Genomic DNA, 8463 nt, shown 5'->3' on the forward strand with positions numbered 1-8463 from the left:
TCCTTTATCTCCCCCTTTTCTTCTACTCACATAAGGGAACCTCTATACTGTGGTAAAGAGAATCTCTATTATTATTATTATTTTTCTGTGCCTTCTTCTTTTTCATATGAGCAGGAGCAAGGATAAGAACATTCTTGTGGAAGCAGATCCAGAACCTGAAAGGACTCTGAAGAGAAAATTAAGAGAAGCTAAAATACAACAATCCAGAAATAACCTTTCAGAAATTTTTGAACAGGCAGAGGAGATGGCAGCCGAAAATAATAATAATGTAAGGAAGATGCTTGGTGACTTCACTGCACCTAATTCCAATTTACATGGAAGAAGCATCTCCATTCCTGCCATTGGAGCAAACAACTTTGAGCTAAAACCTCAATTAGTTTCTCTAATGCAGCAGAACTGCAAGTTTCATGGACTTCCATCTGAAGATCCTTTTCAGTTCTTAACTGAATTCTTGCAGATATGTGATACTGTTAAGACTAATGGAGTAAATCCTGAAGTCTACAGGCTCATGCTTTTCCCTTTTGTTGTAAGAGACAGAGCTAGATTATGGTTGGATTCTCAACCCAAAGACAGCCTGAACTCTTGGGATAAGCTGGTCACGGCTTTCTTAGCCAAGTACTTTCCTCCTCAAAAGCTGAGCAAGCTTAGAGCTGATGTTCAAACCTTCAGACAGAAAGAAGGTGAATCCCTCTATGAAGCTTGGGAAAGATACAAACAGTTGACCAAAAAGTGTCCTTCTGACATGCTTTCAGAATGGACCATCCTAGATATATTCTATGATGGTTTATCTGAGCTATCAAAGATGTCACTGGACACTTCTGCAGGTGGATCCATTCACCTAAAGAAAACGCCTGCAGAAGCTCAAGAACTCATTGACATGGTTGCTAATAACTAGTTCATGTACACTTCTGAAAGGAATCCTGTAAGCAATGGGACGCCTATGAAGAAGGGAGTTCTTGAAGTTGATACTCTGAATGCCATATTGGCTCAGAACAAAATATTGACTCAGCAAGTCAATATAATTTCTCAGAGTCTGAATGGAATGCAAGCTGCATCCAACAGTACTCAAGAGGCTTCTCCTGAAGAAGAAGCTTATGATCCTGAGAACCCTGCAATAGCAGAGGTGAACTACTTAGGTGAACCTTATGGAAACACCTATAACTCAACATGGAGAAATCATCCAAATTTCTCATGGAAGGATCAAAAGCCCCAACAAGGCTTTAATAATGGTGGAAGAAACAGGTTTAGCAATAGCAAGCCTTTTCCATCATCAACTCAGCAACAGACAGAGAACTCTGAACAAAATGCTTCTAATTTAGCCAATCTAGTCTCTGATCTATCTAAGGCCACTGTAAGTTTCATGAATGAAACAAGGTCTTCCATTAGAAATCTGGAAGCACAAGTGGGCCAGCTGAGTAAAAGGATCATTGAATTCCCTCCTAGTACTCTCCCAAGCAATACAGAAGAGAACCCAAAAGGAGAGTGCAAGGCCATTGACATAAGCGCCATGGCCGAACCTGTGAGGAGAGGAGAGGACGTGAATCCCAAGGAGGAAGACCTCCTGGGACGTCCAGTGGTCAATAAAGAGCTTCCCTCTGAGGAACCAAAGGACTCTGAGGCTCATCTAGAGACCATAGAGATCCCATTGAACCTCCTTATGCCCTTCATGAGCTCTGATGAGTATTCCTCTTCTGAAGAGAATGAGGATGTTACTGAAGAGCAAACTGCCAAGTTTCTTGGTGCAATCATGAAGCTGAATGCCAAATTATTTGGCATTGATGCTTGGGAAGTTGAACCTCCCTTGTTCATCAATGAACTAAGTGATCTGGATCAACTGACATTGCCTCAGAAGAGACAGGATCCTGGAAAGTTCATAATACCCTGTACCATAGGCACCATGATCTTTAAGGCTCTGTGTGACCTTGGTTCAGGGATAAACCTCATGCCCCTCTCTGTAATAGAGAAACTGGGAATCTATGGGGTGCAAGCTGCTAAAATCTCACTGGAGATGGCAGACAGCTCAAGAAAACAGGCTTATGGACAAGTAGAAGATGTATTAGTAAAGGTTGAGGGCCTTTACATCCCTGCTGATTTCATAGTCCTGGATACTGGAAAGGAAGAGGATGAATCCATCATCCTAGGAAGACCTTTCCTGGCCACAGCAAGAGCTGTGATTGATGTTGACAGAGGTGAAATATTCCTTCAATGGAATGAGAACCCCCTTGTATTCAAAACTCAAGGATCTCCCTCTGCAACCATGGAGAGGAAGCAAGAAAAGCTTCTCTCCAAGCAGAGTCAACCAGAGCCCCCACAGTCAAACTCTAAGTTTGGTGTTGGGAGGCCACAACCAAACTCTAAGTTTGGTGTTGAACTCCCATATCCAAACTCTAAGTTTGGTGTTGGAGAGTCCCAACAAAGCTCTGCACATCTGTGAGGCTCCATGAGAGCCCACTGTCAAGCTATTGACATTAAAGAAGCGCTTGTTGGGAGGCAACCCAATGTTTATCTAATTCTTATTTTTATTGTTTTTCATGTTTTCTTAGGTTCATGATCATGTGGAGTCACAAAATAAACAAAAAAATCAAAAATGGAATCAAAAACAGCAGAAGAAAAATCACACCCTGGAGGAGCATCTGTCTGGCGTTCAAACGCCAGAACAGAGCATAGTTCTGGCGCTGAACGCCCAGAATGGGAGCATTCTGGCGCTGAACGCCCAGAACAAGCATGGTTCTGGCGTTCAACGCCAGAAATGGCAGCAGATGGGCGTTGAACGCCCAAAATGGGCACCAACCTGGCGCTGAACGCCCAGAGTTGTGTGCAAGGGCATTTTGCATGCCTTAATTGGTGCAGGGATGTAAATGCCTTGACACCTCAGGATCTGTGGACCCCACAGGATCATCTCAGGATCTGTGGACCCCACAGGATCCCCACCTACCTCCACTCACCTCTTCTCACCACTCTCTTTCACACAACCCCATAAACACTCTTCCCCAAAAACCCTTCACCAATCACCTCAAACTCTCTTCCCCATCACCTCTTCACCACTCACATCCATCCACTCTTCCCCATAAACCTACCTCATAAACTCCACCTACCTTCAAAATTCAAAACCAATTTCCCACCCAAACCCACCCATATGGCCGAAACTTAACCCCCCCTCCCTTCCCTATATAAAGACCTCCATTCTTCACCAAATTCACACAACACACCCCTCTACACTCTCCTTGGCCGAAACCACCTCTCCCTCTCCCTCTCCATATTTCTTCTTCTTCTTCTTCTATTCTTTTGTTTATTGCTCGAGGGCGAGCAATATTCTAAGTTTGGTGTGGTAAAAGCATAGCTTTTTTGTTTTTCCATTACCATTGATGGCACATAAGACCGGAGAATCCTCTAGAAGAGGGAAAGGGAAGACAAGAGCTTCCACATCCGAGTCATGGGAGATGGAAAGGTTCATCTCTAAAGCCCATCAAGACCACTTCTATGATGTTGTGGCCAAGAAGAAGGTGATCCCTGAAATCCCTTTTAAACTCAAAAGAAATGAGTATCCGGAGATCCGACATGAAATTCAAAGAAGAGGTTGGGAAGTTCTAACAAACCCCATCCAACAAGTCGGCATCTTAATGGTTCAAGAGTTCTATGCCAATGCATGGATCACCAAGAACCATGATCAAAGTAAGAACCCGAATCCAAAGAACTATGTTACAATGGTTCGGGGGAAATACTTAGATTTTAGTCCGAAGAATGTGAGGTTGGCGTTCAACTTGCCATACATGGAAGAGAACGCACGCCCCTACACAAGGAGAGTCAACTTTGATCAAAGGTTGGACCAAGTCCTTATGGACATATGTGTAGAAGGAGCTCAATGGAAGATTGACTCCAAAGGCAAGCCGGTTCAACTAAGAAGATTGGACCTCAAGCCTATAGCTAGAGGATGGTTGGAGTTTATTCAATGCTCAATCATTCCCACTAGCAACCGGTCTGAAGTTACTATAGACCGGGCCATCATGATCCATAGCATCATGATTGGAGAAGAGGTGGAAGTTCATGAGATTATACCTCAAGAACTCTACAAGGTGGCTGACAAGTCCTCCACCATGGCAAGGTTAGCCTTTCCTCACCTCATTTGCCACCTATGCAATTCAGCTGGAATTGACATAGAGGGAGATATCCTCATTAAAGAGGACAAGCCCATCACTAAGAAAAAGATAGAGGAAGCAAGAGAGCCCAATCATGGAGCTCAAGAGGCGCAAGAAGCTCATTTCCATGAGATCCCGGAGATGCCTCAAATGCACTTTCCTCCACAAAACTATTGGGAGCAAATCAACACCTCCCTAGGAGAATTGAGTTCCAATATGGGACAACTAAGGGTGGAACATCAAGAGCACTCCATCATGCTTCATGAAATAAGAGAAGATCAAAAAGCAATGAGGGAGGAGCAACAAAGACAAGGAAGAGACATAGAAGAGCTCAAGGACATCATTGGTTCCTCAAAAAGGAAACGCCACCATCACTAAGGTGGATTCATTCCTTGTTCTTATTTCCTCTGTTTTTCATTTTCTATGTTATGTGCTTATCTATGTTTGTGTCTTCATTACATGATCATTAGTAGTTAGTAACTTTGTCTTAAAGATATGAATGTCCTATGAATCCATCACCTCTCTTAAATAAAAACTATTTTAAATCAAAATAATAAGAAGTACATGAGTTTCGAATTTATCCTTGAACTTAGCTTAATTATATTGATGTGGTGACAATGCTTCTTGTTTTCTGAATGTATGCTTGAACAGTGCATATATCTTTTGAAGTTGTTGTTTAAGAATGTTAAATATGTTGGCTCTTGAAAGAATGATGACTAGGAGACATGTTATTTGATAATCTGAAAAATCATAAAAATGATTCTTGAAGCAAGAAAAAGCAGCAAAGAACAAAGCTTGCAGAAAAAAAAAAGGAAAAAAAAATAGGCGACAAACAAAAAAAAAATAGAAAGAAAAAGAAAAAGCAAGCAGAAAAAGCCAAAAGCTCTTAAAACCAAGAGGCAAGAGCAAAAAGCCAATAAAAAGGATCCCAAGGCTTTGAGCATCAGTGGATAGGAGGGCCTAAAAGGAATAAAATCCTGGTCTAAGCGGCTAAACCAAGCTGTCCCTAATCATGTGCTTGTGGCGTGTAGGTGTCAAGTGAAAACTTGAGACTGAGCGGTTAAAGTCAAGGTCCAAAGCAAAAAAAGAGTGTGCTTAAGAACCCTGGACACCTCTAATTGGGGACTTTAGCAAAGCTGAGTCACAATCTGAAAAGGTTCACCCAATTATGTGTTTGTGGCATTTATGTATCCGGTGGTAATACTGGAAAACAAAGTGCTTAGGGCCACGGCCAAGACTCATAAAGAAGCTGTGTTCAAGAATCATCATACTGAACTAGGAGAGTCAATAACACTATTCGAAATCTGAAGTTCCTATAGATGCCAATCATTCTAAACTTCAATGGATAAAGTGAGATGCCAAAACTATTCAAGAGGCAAAAAGAATTTGATAGTATATTCTCTTCTTTTTATCCTATTTGATTTTTAGTTGCTTGGGGACAAGCAACAATTTAAGTTTGGTGTTGTGATGAGCGGATAATTTATACGCTTTTTGACATCGTTTTTAGTATGTTTTTAGTAGGATCTAGTTACTTTTAGGGATGTTTTCATTAGTTTTTATGTTAAATTCACATTTCTGGACTTTACTATGAGTTTTTGTGTTTTTCTGTGATTTCAGGTATTTTCTGGCTGAAATTGAGGGACTTGAGCAGAAATCAGATTCAGAGGTTGAAAAAGGACTGCTGATGCTGTTGGATTCTGACCTCCCTGCACTCAAAGTGGATTTTCTGGAGCTACAGAACTCGAAATGGCGCGCTTCCAATTGCGTTGGAAATTAGACATCCAGGGCTTTCCATCAATATATAATAGTCCATACTTTGGCCAAGAATTGACGACGTAAACTGGCGTTCAACGCCAGCCTTCTGCCCAAATCTGGCGTCCAGCGCCAGAAAAGGATCCAAAACCAGAGTTGAACGCCCAAACTGGCACAGAAACTGGCGTTCAACTCCACAAATGGCCTCTGCACGTGCTACACTTAAGCTCAGCCCAAACACACACCAAGTGGGCCCCGGAAGTGGATTTATGCATCAATTACTTACTCATGTAAACCCTAGTAGCTAGTTTATTATAAATAGGACCTTTTACTATTGTATTTGGCATCTTTGGATTACCTTATGATCCTTTGATCACGTTTTGGGGGCTGGCCATCTCGGCCATGCCTGGACCTTCACTTATGTATTTTCAACGGTAGAGTTTCCACACTCCATAGATTAAGGTGTGGAGCTCTGCTGTTCCTCAAAGATTAATGCAAAGTACTACTGTTTTCTATTCAATTCTTCTTATTTCTCTTCTAAGATATCCATTCGCACCCAAGAACGTGATGAAGGTGATGATTATGTGTGACGCTCATCATCCTTCTCCCTTATGAACGCGTGCCTGACAAACACTTCTGTTCTACATGAATTAAGCTAGAATGAGTATCTCTTAGATATCCTAACCAGAATCTTCGTGGCGTAAGCTAGAATGATGGCGGCATTCAAGAGAATCCGGAAGGTCTAAACCTTGTCTGTGGTATTCCAAGTAGGATTCAATGATTGAATGACTGTGACGAGCTCCTAACTCGCGATTGCAGGGTGTTAGTGACAGACGCAAAAGGATAGTAAATCCTATTCCAGCATGATCGAGAACCGACAGATGAATAGCCGTGCCGTGACAGGGTGTGTGAGCATATTATTCACTGAGAGGATAAGATGAAGCCATTGACAAGGGTGATGCCTCCAGACGATTAGCCGTGCCGTGACAGGGCATTGGATCATTTTCCCGTGAGATGACCGAAAGTAGCCATTGACAGTGGTGATGTATCACATAAAGCCAGCCATGGGAAGGAGTAAGACTGATTGGATGAAGATAGCAGGAAAGCAGAGGTTCAGAGGAACGAAAAGCATCTCCATTCGCTTATCTGAAATTCCTACCAATGAATTACATAAGTATCTCTATCCCTATTTTATTATATAATATTCGAAAACACCATTATCACTTTATATCTGCCTGACTGAGATTTACAAGGTGACCATAGCTTGCTTCATACCAACAATCTCCGTGGGATTCGACCCTTACTCACGTAAGGTATTACTTGGACGACCCAGTGCACTTGCTGGTTAGTTGTATCGAAGTTGTGACAATTATGAATTAAGATCAAAGCACCAAGCTTTGGAGCCATTACCAGGGATTGTTCGAGCCTGGACATCACAATTTCGTGCACCAGTGTTCCCTCAACAAAGTAAGTTCAAGAAACTACAATAGTTCATGCATGCTAACCATTTGCCTAAGTGCTTGGAAAAACAAGCAACTTCTGATAATTATGTAGAAAAGACACTCAGCCTCTTAAAAAAAATCATCACCAAAGGAAATGAAAAAGTAAAAGATGATGATGACAAAAGGAAAGCTACAAGACACTCCTGAGATGATGATGACAAAAGAATGAGAAGTTGCTGTTTGACTTGATGTTTAGTTCAAATAATGCAAATTTTGATGTCTGCACTAGTTTAAATGCTTGTCTTCATCTTCATCTGCATTAAGTCCATGTCTTGTTTCCCTTTTGCATCAATAAGAGAAAATATTTGAAATAGAAAGTGAGTGTCCAATGTAGTAGGAATTAGAATCAAGACCTGTGGTGGTAATTGCTTGATTAGATGATAAGCTCAATAATAAAAGCTGCATAATAGAATGTTCTATATAGTGTGAACTTAGTTGCTGTCATAAAACCTTTTATTAATGAACATCCCTGAAAAAAAATGAAGAAAAGCAAGAAAGAAAAAGAAAAGAAAAGCCAAGGATTGGCAACAAAATAAAAGAAACAAACAATAAGGTTAGACACCAATAGCTTGAACCTTAGGATATATGCCTGTGGTGCTTCTTGTTCTAGGATATGCTTGGACAATTAGGTTCTGAGGAGTCTTTTAAAACTTGGTAACTTGGATTAACTAATCCGAGATTACCAACCGGAAGTCCATTATCAAGAGCAACCTAGTTACAAAGCATTTAGCAATCCAAAGAGGTGCTGGGCATCAATGTTCCTAAGAGGATTTGTGAGCCAAGTGTCTGTAGTGAAGAAGTATTGAGCAAAATTGAGCTAAAAGGCTGCTGCAATACTTGACACTGAGTTACCATTGAGAAATAAGCTTTTTAAGCAAAAGAAAGAAGGAAAAATAAAAAAGGGATCAATCAAAGAGCAAGGAATTATAACAGCAACTCTAGTGAATCATAAAAAAGGCATTTCTTATTTATCAGCAAAGAATAAGTGAGCTGCATCTGTCTGCATAAAATTCCATGGTCTTAATTCAATTACCTGCTAAATAAGGATATATGCTTCTCTGTTTCATTTCATT

At 41.0% G+C, this 8463-nt stretch overlaps 1 non-coding gene across 1 annotated transcript; it reads right to left on the reverse strand.

The window, feature by feature from the left end:
* Positions 1-640: 640 nt before the first annotated feature.
* Positions 641-748, reverse strand: LOC112730940 (small nucleolar RNA R71). The gene has a single exon (XR_003166740.1). It is a non-coding gene; the product is annotated as a small nucleolar RNA R71 (small nucleolar RNA).
* Positions 749-8463: the final 7715 nt, after the last annotated feature.

This window comes from Arachis hypogaea, chromosome 12, assembly GCF_003086295.3.
Source record: "Arachis hypogaea cultivar Tifrunner chromosome 12, arahy.Tifrunner.gnm2.J5K5, whole genome shotgun sequence".
NCBI lineage: Eukaryota > Viridiplantae > Streptophyta > Magnoliopsida > Fabales > Fabaceae > Arachis > Arachis hypogaea.